Source organism: Triticum urartu, chromosome 2 (assembly GCF_003073215.2).
Source record: "Triticum urartu cultivar G1812 chromosome 2, Tu2.1, whole genome shotgun sequence".
NCBI classification, from domain to species: domain Eukaryota; kingdom Viridiplantae; phylum Streptophyta; class Magnoliopsida; order Poales; family Poaceae; genus Triticum; species Triticum urartu.
In genome coordinates, this window is record NC_053023.1 from 134,773,445 (window position 1) to 134,785,389 (window position 11,945).

Genomic DNA, 11,945 nt, shown 5'->3' on the forward strand with positions numbered 1-11,945 from the left:
AACCGGGGAAAGGGAAGAAGAATGGCAACACCAAGGGTCAGTAGCATAATCTGGCAGGCCATGGGAACAGTGGTAAGCGCAAGGCCGATAGCAGCTTGGACTTTGTTGCTAACACCAATGCTCAGGAGAATGGCCAGCGCCGTAAGGGCATGCAGCCCCAGAGGGGCGGAGATTCAGGCCCCAATTTGGAGCGCCTGTTAAATCAACCCTGTCCAAAGCATGGATCAAACGAGAAGCCAGCATCGCATCTTTGGAAGGACTGTTATATCATGCGGGATTTCAAGAAATCCAATATGTTCCAGTATGAGAATGGCCCGCCCGGCGGTTTAGGAGGTGGTTTCCACATGTCGGGTTACGGAGGTGGCGGTTCCGGTTTAGGGTTTCAAGGCAACCAAACCGAACGCATCAATCAAGGGCACCAAGGCAACCAGGGAGGTTACAACCATCAGGGGAACCAACAACAGCAGCAGTCGGGTTACCATAGCAATCCCAAGCAGTTAAATTGCGGGCAATATCATGTCTTCACTACTAGTTTGTGTAAGCGTGATCAGAAGCCTCACAAGAGGGCAGTAAACTCTATTGAACCAGCAGTGCCTCAGTATTTGCGCTGGTCTGAGCATCCCATTTTGTGGAGTAGAGAGGATCACCCACCCCGGGTTGACAATCCGGGTCACTTGGCCCTGGTGGTGGCCCCTCAAGTTGGGGGTTACAAGTTCACCAAAGTGCTCATGGATGGGGGAAGTAGTACCAATATCCTATATTATGATACATTCCGCCGTATGGGGTTGACAGATAAGAATCTTAAACCGTCAAATATCGTTTTTCATGGTGTGGTGCCTGGTAAATCTGCATATCCAGTGGGCAAGATAGCCTTAGAGGTGGCTTTGGAGATGACTATGATTCGAGGTCAGAAACATTGACTTTTCAGGTGGTAAAAATCAAAAGCCCGTATCACGCCCTGTTTGGGCGGCCGGCTTATGCTAAGTTCATGGCGAGGTCGTGTTATATTTATCTACAGCTTAAAATGCCAGGTCATAAGGGGACTATCACAGTACATGGAAGCAGAAAGATCGCTTTGGAGTGTGAGGAAGGTGATGTGGCTTATGCTGAGTCGGTTTGTGCCACGGAGGAGTTGAAATTCTATAAGGAGCATGATCCGGCAGATATGACCTCTTTGAAAAAGACGACTACGGAACATGATCCGGTGTTGAAGTTCAAATTGGCTACAGACACTAAGATGATTGATTTTGTTCCTGGCGACTCATCCAAGAAATTCAGCATTAGCGCTAACCTAGATCCCAAATAGGAAAGCGCGCTCATCGAGTTCATCCGTGAGAACCGGGACATCTTTGCATGGAAACCTTCTGACATGCTAGGTGTACCGAGGGAACTCGCTGAGCACACACTTAACATTGATCCGAAGTTTAAACCGGTCCGGCAGTTACTCGACCGCTTCAATGAAGAAAGGCGTAAGGCTATCGGTGAAGAGGTAGCTCGGTTGTTGGCCGCAGGGTTTATCGTGGAGGTCTTTCATCCAGTGTGGTTGGCTAATCCGGTGCCGGTTCTTAAGAAAAATGGCACTTGGCGTATGTGTGTGGATTACACAAATTTAAACAAGGCTTGCCCTGCAGACCCCTTTGCTCTCCCTCGCATTGATCAGATAATTGATGCTACAGCAGGTTGTGACCGTTTGTGTTTTCTGGATGCTTATTCTGGTTATCATCAGATCAAAATGGTGGTTAAGGACCAGGAGAAGACAGCTTTCATAACTCCCTTTGGAGCCTTCTGCTATGTCTCCATGCCCTTTGGACTCAAGAGTGCCTAGGCAGCTTATCAGCGCTATGTTCAGAATTGCCTTCATAAGCAGATTGGGCGCAATGTTCATGCATATGTGGATGATATTGTGATAAAGTCCAGAAAGGAGGAAACATTGATAGATGATTTGAGAGAAACCTTTGACAACTTCCGGGTTTACAAGATGATGCTCAATCCAGAGAAGTGTGTCTTTGGTGTCCCGGCAGGCAAGCTCTTGGGTTTTCTGGTGTCAAACAGAGGCATTGAGGCTAATCCGGAAAAAATTTCAGCGATCACATCTTTGGCTAAACCGGCGTGTATCAATGACGTACAATGTCTGGCCGGCCGGATTACAACTTTGAGCCGTTTTATCAGTCGTCTTGGGGAGAAGGCCATCCCTTTATATCAGATGCTCAAGAAAACAGATAACTTTGCCTGGAGCGAGGCACCTGATAAGGCATTCGAGGATCTGAAGAGGCAGTTAGCTGAACCGCCCGTGCTTGCAGCACCGATCGACAAAGAGCCGTTATTGCTATATGTGGCTGCTAATGCCCAAGCTATTAGCGTGGCTATCGTGGTGGAGCGCAAGGAGGTTGGCAAGGAATATCCGGTTCAACGGCCGGTTTATTATATCAGTGAGGTGCTCATTGAGTCAAAGCAGAGGTATCCACATTGGCAGAAGCTGGTATATGGCGTGTTTATGGCAAGCCAGAAGCTTAAACACTATTTTCAGGGCCATCCCATCACAGTGGTCAGTTCAGCCCCTCTGGGAGATATCATTCAAAACAGAGACGCAACTGGCCGGATTGCCAAGTGGGCTATCGAGCTTGGACCTCATGGGCTCAAATATATACCCTGCACAGCAATCAAATCCCAGGCACTCGTGGACTTCATCAATGATTGGACGGAGTTACAGGCACTAGAAGAGAAACCAGATAATACGTATTGGACTATTCATTTTGATGGATCCAGGCAGTTGGAGGGCTCGGGGGCTGGAGTCATACTAACTTCCCCACGAGGTGACAAGTTTTGTTATGTCCTCCGTTTAATGTTCCCTTGTACTAACAATGCAGTTGAATATGAGGCTTTGCTTCACGGTCTTCGGATGGCTAAGGAGATGAACTTAAGCCGGGTTAAGTGCTTCGGCGATTCAGATCTGGTGGCTCAACAGGTGTCTGGCACTTGGGATTCTAAAGACCCACTCATGGCTGCATATCGGCGAGAGGTGGATACAGTGGCTGGTCACTTCAAGGGTTATTAGGTGGACCATATAGATCGGCAAAAGAATGAAGCGGCAGATGCTTTAAGTTGTCTTGGTTCTCAACGTAAACCGGTTCCACCAAATGTCTTTCTTGTTGTATTGCATAATCCGTCAGTCAAGGTACCAACAGAGGAAGAGTTGGCTATTCCTGATCCGGAAGATCTATTAGTGGAAGCTTTGCACATCGTACCGGATTGGACAATCCCATAACTGGCTTACATGAACCAGGGTGAGTTACCAGACGATGAAACGTTGGCTCGACAGATAATCCGGCGTTCCAAGTCCATGACCATACTTAACGGGAAGTTACATCGTTACAACGTTTCAGGAGAAATTCAGCGTTGTGTTTCTCCTCAAGATGGTTGTGAGATTTTGCGAGAAATCCATGAAGGGGATTGTGGTCGTCATGCCGGTTCAAAGTCTTTGGTTGCTAAGGCTTTTCTCCACGGTCTTTACTGGTTAACAGCACATGCCGATGTGGAGGATTTGGTCAAAAGATGTGACGGCTGTCAAAAATTCGCACGTCGTGCTCACGTTCCGGCCATGAGTTGAGGATGATTCCAATAACTTGGCTGTTTGCGACTTGGGGGCTTGGTATGGTTGGACCCTTCAAGCGATCTAAGGACAAAAAAACCCATTTATTAGTGGCAGTTGATAAATTCACCAAATGGGTGGAAGCAGAGCCAGTCAGCAAGTGTGATGCGGCCATGACGGTTCAATTCATCAAAAAGGTGATATTCCGGTTTGGTTTTCCACACAGCATTATAACTGATAATGGTACTAATCTGTCAAAGGGAGAGATGGAGGAATTTTGCCAACGTGAGCGCATCCGGCTTGATATAGCATCCGTGGCTCACCCCCAGTCTAATGGTCAAGCGGAAAGGGCAAATCAAGAAATTTTTAGAGGTATTAAACCCCGGCTTATGGTTCCTTTGAAATGGACACCGGGTTGTTGGGTGGAGGAATTACCTTCTGTGTTATGGAGCATCAACACCACACCTAACAGGTCGACAGGTTACACACCTTTCTTCATGGTTTATGGAGCAGAGGCGGTTCTCCCTAGTGACATCCGTCACGATTCGCCCTGGGTGGCAGCTTATGTTGAAGCGGATAATGAGACAGCACGTCAAGACTCTCTGGACCTGTTGGATGAAGAACGTGACCTCGCAGCAGCACGTTCGACGATTTATAAACAGGATCTCCGACGATATCATAGCCGCCGGGTTAAGACCAGAATCTTTCAAGAGGGCGGTTTAGTGCTCCGGCTCATTCAGGATCAAACGGATATGCACAAGTTATCCCCACCTTGGGAAGGACCTTTTTTGGTCAGCAAGAATCTGCACAACGGGTCATACTACCTCATTGATGTTCGAGAGCACCAAGACTCACGTAAATCGGAGGAGGAGACCAAGCGGCCGTGGAACATAGCTCTTCTTCGGCCTTATTATACATGAGCCATAAAGCTCTTCATATGTACATATTTATGACAATGTATATATTATGTAATAAACCGGAGCCTCCATTCAAGCAGGGTATCTGTTCCTTTTACATCATGTGTGTGCTCACAAGAATTTATGGACCAAGCGGAGTGTTTTGTTAATCCGGTCTCTGCAGCCACACGGATATAAAGAAAATCACTAGGGGGCTTGGTTATATCTGAACCATAGCTACACCTTTTGATCGGTTTAAAACCACAAAGGGGTATCACTAGGGGGCTTGGTTGTTATTACACCATAGCTACACCTCTTGACAGGCGTTTAAGGCACAAAGGAAAATATGTGGGGCCAAAGAGAGTGTTGCACAAAGCACAAACTCAAACATGGGCACCCACTGAGCACAGCTCACAAAGTTACTTGGGGGCTCTTTTTTGCAAAGCAACAAAGAGTTTGGAAGGACCCTTGTAATTGGCTATCAAGCCACGGCTTGGAAGCCTGGTGTATTCACCTAAAAACCCGGGTTAACCTGCCTTCATCAAGTAAGCCACTCCTGTCCAGGTAATCCTGGTATGACCCGCCGAACGTTTGACAAGTCAATCTTTTACAGACCCTGAACTTGTCAAAGTTAAAACGACGATTGGTTAATTGGAGGCCCATCTTAAAAGGCTTTGTTAAATGGTTTAACTCAGAGGCCTGGCAGCCCATGAAAAGCCTCGATTTGGAGCCTGGCAGCTCGTAAAAAGCCTTGCATATTTCCTTTTGAGTCTTATTTTTTGAAGATTTTTTACTTTTTAAAAGTTCATAAATGTCTTCTGATAACCGGTGTCCTTGACCCGGCTTGCCTTTCAACTACAAGTTGTCAGTGCATGATCAGTTATAAACCGGTGTTTATTGTCCCGGTCTAGTTTGACTAAATCACCAGTGCTATAAAGAAAACCCGGTGATTGTTATATCCCGGTACGGTTTATTATCATAATCCGGCATTATAAGGATGGAGTTATTATCACTCCAGATTGGTGTTAGCACCTTTACCAAAACAGTTGGTCAACCAACGAGGTATGTTGCACACATTACTTTTTATACAACAACTTTGATCATTCATCTAAGTATTGTATATATGTTGAGCATCATAACCTGTCCAGTGGTAAACCACTAGGACACTTTGCAAGTTTTTGTATTCAGGAACGAAACTATTCCTGAGCTATGCATAAATATATCCCAAAAGGTGGAACAAGTTGTCACGAGGTATTATAAGACATGCTCGATGGCATGGAAGATAACGGAGTTTTGGCTATTCCATTACAAGAAGCTTTCAAAGCGGCTGCAATTGCATAATTGTTTTTCAAAGTATCGGCACACAGTAGCCAGTAAACCGGCGACCGGTTTAAGATGCTTCGTCTGGACGGTTTGATGGTTGAGGGTCAGTTGGTGTGGGCACTTCTTCATCCCTCCCTAGACGCTGGAAATCAACTGTCGACCAATCGATTCCAGTTAGAGCTTGAAACACTGCCTCTTCATGGATAAGATTGGATGGATTAATATTAGGAGCATAAGTGTGCTTACGAATCGGAGGCACAAGTTCTTCAACTTCATGGATTTTGGCAGGCTGTCTTTTCCCTTCAGCGTCATAAGCCGGTTGAAAATGTGACAAGGCTGTGTCTTCGGCCAGCTTGCTGGCTATTGGCCGCATCTCTTTGGTCAGCCGCCGGAGGTCATCATTGTCGAAGTCTGAATTGTCCTCCTTCACGCCTGGGTATCCTTTAATGATTTCCTCCGCTTAAAGGTCTGGAATCCAGGCTTTGGCTCGAATAAGTGCGGTTAAAGCTCCTGCTCTGGCAGCTGCCTTCTTCAATTCAACAATCCGGGCTGGTAACATGGCCAGCTTCTCAAGTATTTCTTTTATGAGGGTTGGTGCCGGTTTGTTGTAAGCCACCGTGCAAATAGCCCGTTGAGACCCAGAGTATAACTGTTCAATCAAAGTATACGCCGCTTTGAGCTTCATCCGCATGTCTGTACCAAGATGAGCAATTCGAGTGCCTGCCAAGGGTTTATGTCAATATTCTGGTCAATGATAAGGTTCATTGAATTGCGCCAAGCACATAAGGAGATACTTACCAAATATAGCAGAAGTCATAGCGTTGATTTGCCGTTTCAAACCAGCTAGTTCATCTACAATTGGTTTCAGGGCTGCCTCGGCGTCTTCAGCTCTTTTGGTTAAACCGGATTTTTCGGTTTCCCAGTCAGCACGATCTTTGTTGAAAGATTCTTTCAGCTTTTCCATTACGGCCAGGGCATGGGTCAGCTCCTCTTTGGCTTTTGCAGCTTCTGCTTGTTGTGATTTCACATTCTCTTGCAAATGAGAGTTTCAGGCATCTCTATTCCTCAGTTCAGCCTGCAACATTGAAGGTATATTAAACAACAGGATATATATACGTACTAAGTACAAAGCGTATAACAAGTTATGCACTTCATACTTGGGGGCTAATGCCTACTTGCTCTAAAGTACTACATTTTATACAAGTCTCCAGAACAATGCAATCATTATCCTGGACACTTTGGGGCTAATGTACGTCTGTTCTAAAATGGATGCATGGATTAAAACCCGGATTAACTTGCCAAGTTAAACCGGCCTTTGGGGGCTACGCTGCGGAAAGCTATCTAATTGTTAAAAGATGAGTCTTGGTTCTTATTAAGAGACATGACATTTGGAGGATCAATGACGAGAAACTTAAATTGCTACAAAGACCCGGTTTATGATTAACATCATAAAATGGCCCTTGGGGGCTCCTTGGGTTAGTATTTTAACTTTGAAATAACGAACAAAGGGAGATGAAAATACCTCATATCGCTCCTTCATCAAATTCACCAAACCGGCTTCATAGTCCCGGTTTGAGTGAAGACGGTTCAAGAAGCCAGAGTGAATTTCTTCAGCGTTGAGATGAGCATAATTTGATAAATCACTACTCCATTTGCCTTTTTCCCTAGCGGCCTGCTCTTCTTTGGCACTATGTTGAGCCAAGATTACGGGATGGCCAGGAGAGCTGTGGCCCATTCCTGTAATGATAACATCGTCTCCTTGGCCTTCAGTGTTTTTGGCTGGTGATACTGGAGTCTCAGCATCTCTCACCGGACTAGCCCGGTTTGGCTCTGCCGGTTTAGTGTTAGGCGCAGCAGGTTCAGCGTCTGTTGGTTCATCAGTGTTTTGGCCTTGAAGGGGCGGGTCGTCAGAGGCGGCTTCATGATGAGGGCCCTCCGGTTCACAAGTCTGGTCCGGATCACCTCTTGGTTCTTCTTCAAAAGTGTCTGGGTCTTCGGGCGGATTATTGACCCGAGCTTTCTTGCTGGGTTTGGATTTGGCTCTGCAAACAAAATTAAAGAGAGGGTTAACATTTTATTCCAGATTTACAACATATTGAGATGAAAGGTTACAAAGCTTACCCAGCCATAGTTTTCAGAGGGGGGAGTTGAGTTGCTGTCGATTCACTAGAGGATGAGGGAGGTGTCACCTGATAATTTGAATTGGATGGATTAAGACGTTGTCTGAAATAACCTGCCTTGGGATAAGAATTGTCAGGAGTAGGAGAGACCTCAGACCGGCGCTTCCGAACCGGGGTGTCAGGTAAACCGGTCGAAGTAACCTGTTGGCCACTGTGCCGGGTTGTCCGGCGAGCTTCATGCTACTGAGTCTTCAAAATAAATGTTAGATCCAAATGAGCAAGAGGATGAGAAAAGCTTACTTTCCGGACTGCTTGACGGGTTTTTTGTGTTGGCTTAGAGTCTGAACCGGAGGAAAGGGTAATTACCTCAACATCATTAGCTTGACTGCCTTCTGCGTCCTCCTGAGGAAGATCATTGTTAATGAGACGCATGAAAAGGGAGCCAAGTGAGTCAAGTTCTACCTCAACTTTCGGATCATCAGCATCATCATCAAGTTCCATGTTGATCCGGTCAGTCGTCTTCCATTTTGACGTCCGTTTGACGGCTTTGGTTTTGGGGCGAGATGGTTTGACCGCTTTATCCCCGGTTGGCTTTACTGCTTTTTCTACGGTTTTCCGTTTCCAGAAGGGATCATCACCCTATACATACATACACAGAAGAAGGATTACAAGTTGCACAAATTAAAAGATATCAAAGATGAAAAGGAAGAATAGTGCTTACAGCAGGCGGTTTGTTCTTGGTATAGAAGGGATTCAAGCCGGTTTGACTACAGACTAGTTCCGATTCATTCAAAATTTTCTTTACACTTTCAGTGACTTATTCATCAGTCACTTGAATGTTGCAATGGCGTTGAGGGTCTTCAAACTCACCAGTGTACTCACACATTAAACTGGGATGCCGACTTAGCGGCAAGATGCTCCAAGATATCCAACAGCGCACGAAATCAACACCTGTTAAACCGTTGGCCATAAAAGCCCGGAGTTTGGCGAGTTGAGGGGCATATTTCGCCCTTTCTGTGGAACTTAAGCATTGCGGCATCGGATGGGTGTTGGAAAGCCGGTGACCACGAAAGCCTGGGAGGGGGTTCTCATCTGCAGGAGAAGTGTCTCTGCAGTAAACCCAAGTCTGGTTCCATTCCTTTGGGTGGCTGTGCAGTTTGGCATGAGGAAATTCAACTTATTTGCGCTTCTGAATTGAGACACCACCAAGTTCAGTGTTGGGGCCATTTACAAATTCTGTGCGCCAGTTTAGGTGAAAGAAGTCCCGGAACAGCTCCATAGTTGGTTCTTCCTGTAAGTACACTTCACAGAAGACCTGGAAGTTGCATAGATTGGATACTGAGTTGGGCCCGATGTCTTGAGGATGGAGTTGGAAATTGGCAAGCACATCTCGGTAAAACTTTGACCCTGGCGGTTTGCAGCCACGTCCTATGTGGTCGACAAAGACCACCACCTCACCCTGCCTCAGGGTCAGAGGATTTTCTGCTCCTAGAACTCGCCATTTAATCTCAGTCTTCTTAGGCAAGGTACCAATGCTAACCATATCGTTCAATTGTTGCTCGGTGACCCGGGAACGAGCCCAGTTGCAAGCAGTAAATTTCTTGGCCATTATAGAGCAAAGCTATGGAAGAAACACCGATTTACAGATCATTCAGGATGACACACAAGATGTAATGATATCAACATATACTAGTACATAAGATTGCATAAACCGGAGGCTGAAATAATAATGAAGGACAAGGTTATATCAAGGATATAAACATATCGTTAAACCGGAGTTGGCAATTCCATACAAGAATTTATTAAATACAGGTTATAAGGGGAAGTACATTGGCGGTTCAACAAGGGGACTAATGGTGTATACCGGATTGTCATTCTTGCAAAGTTAAACCACCTATATTGGTGTGAGGAGTACAGATCTAAAAATACCTAAGTAAGGGGAAACAGATTTCACTGGGTTATATGAAAATTTCGGATCTAAGGTATGACAGAAATTGGAGAATATTCAGGTTCAAGCTTCAGGTATTTAAACAGTTCGGCAGATTCAGATAAGGTGGTCTTGATATAAAGAGAGAGTCTAATGAGGAAAATATGATTACGGCTACAGTCGCGCAAGGATAATAGGTCCAACCTAGCCTGGGATGCTACAGAGAAGAAAAGAGAAGAACAACACTGAGTTTTTCGATGAACTCCGAGGAGCAGTGAAACCCTAAAAACAAGATCTAGGGTGGAAGGAAAAAGGGTTACCAGTATCACAGGAATGGTGGAGAGATGCCGCAGTATTCTGGTACGTTCAGGGTGATGCAGCGGCCGGAGTCAGAGCAGAGGCGACGATCGACGGTGGCGGCGGAGCTCTGGAGGATGAGCAGCGCAAGGAAGACGACACGAAGAGACACGAGGGGGAAAAGTGAAAATGACTCCCCGGTCTTATTTATAAAGGCAAGGGATAGGTGTCAGGAACGAAAATTGAGGAGCCAAAACTTGGAAGTGAGGCGGAGCTGTCGCCTCGATTGTCGGAGAACCATTAATGAAGATGACGTCACGACAGTTTACCACGATCTAAGAAGATGACATCACGGCAGTTTACCAAAATATGAGATGATGTGGAAGATGAAGTTTTTACTAAGGATTGACATGAAACCTGTTCAAATCAATCTGGGGCCTAATGTTGGGGATATTACTACTGGACGTAAACTGGCCAGGAGTAGCCGGATTAACTTTATGATGATTAGAAGCCCATGAAGATGTGAAGATGATGGCGCTTTACGAAGGCCCAAGGCCCAGAAGTGAGTTAAGGCCTTTAGATGTAAACTGGCTTAATCATGTAACTTGCTTTGTAAGATAGGAAGTGTAGAGACCGAACCGGAAATGTTTATGATCCGGCTTCGGGACTCTGTAAACCGACGGGTGCCACCCATGTATATAAGGGGACGACCTGGCGGCGGTTGAGGGGACAGACAACAACTCGAGAGGCAGACAAAGCGGATTCACTCCCTGGCCTTCGAAACCTAAGCAATACCAATCACAACTAGACGTAGGCTTTTACCTTCATCGAAGGGGCCGAACTAGTATAAACTCTCCGTGTCCCCTTGTCCGGTTTAACCCCTTTAAGTTAACCCGTTGCGATGGTTCCACGACTATGTCCTTTCACAAGGACATTTGCCGTGACAAACCCATGACAGGTCCTGCCTAATACTGATGATCATGTGCTAAGAACAATTAAGTATGGTTGGTTCGATGACTATCAAGATGATGATCGTATGACTTGTTATTAATAACGAGTAGAAGTTGTATGATGATGATTACTAGGACTTGTTAGGATTAGTATTACTTCCGACAAACTCGCTACTCGCGGTCTCGAGACTTGTAATGTTCTATCTTTGTTCGGTCTTTTGAATTTGGAGACTAATATGATGAATTGTATTCGGAGACTAATCTTTTATTGTATTCGATGAATCTGCTGTTTATATGTTGTGCTCTCTATATTATGTGCAGTAATATGTTTTGTAACCTGTGCAAATATCAGAAACTAAAAAAATCCCTAATATTCATACTAGTGGCGCACCACTCAGCACATTAATGGCGCACTATAGAAAGGACTCTAATGGCGCATCATCCACTAGTGCGCCATTAGTATTCCAAAGCACATGGGTAAATATGGCCCCCTGGGAGGCATACTAATGGCGCATCGTGGGCTATACTAATGACACACTGCATGGTGCGCCATTAGTATACACTGGTAGAAAAAGGGCCTGTTGTCCCAGTTCGTAAGGGCCTTTTGTCCCGGTTCTGGAACCGGGACTAAAGGGTCGGTACTAATGCCCTGTCCCTTTAGTCCCGATTCAATCTAGAACCGGGACAGATGGGCCTCCACGTGGCCTGTGCGCGGAGCCCAGGCAGGAGACCCTTTGGTCCCGGTTGGTGGCACCAACCGGGACCAATAGGCATCCATGCGTCAGCATTTCTGTGGTTGGGGTTTTTTTTGAAAGGGGGGGGGTTGGGGGTTTTGGGGGGTTA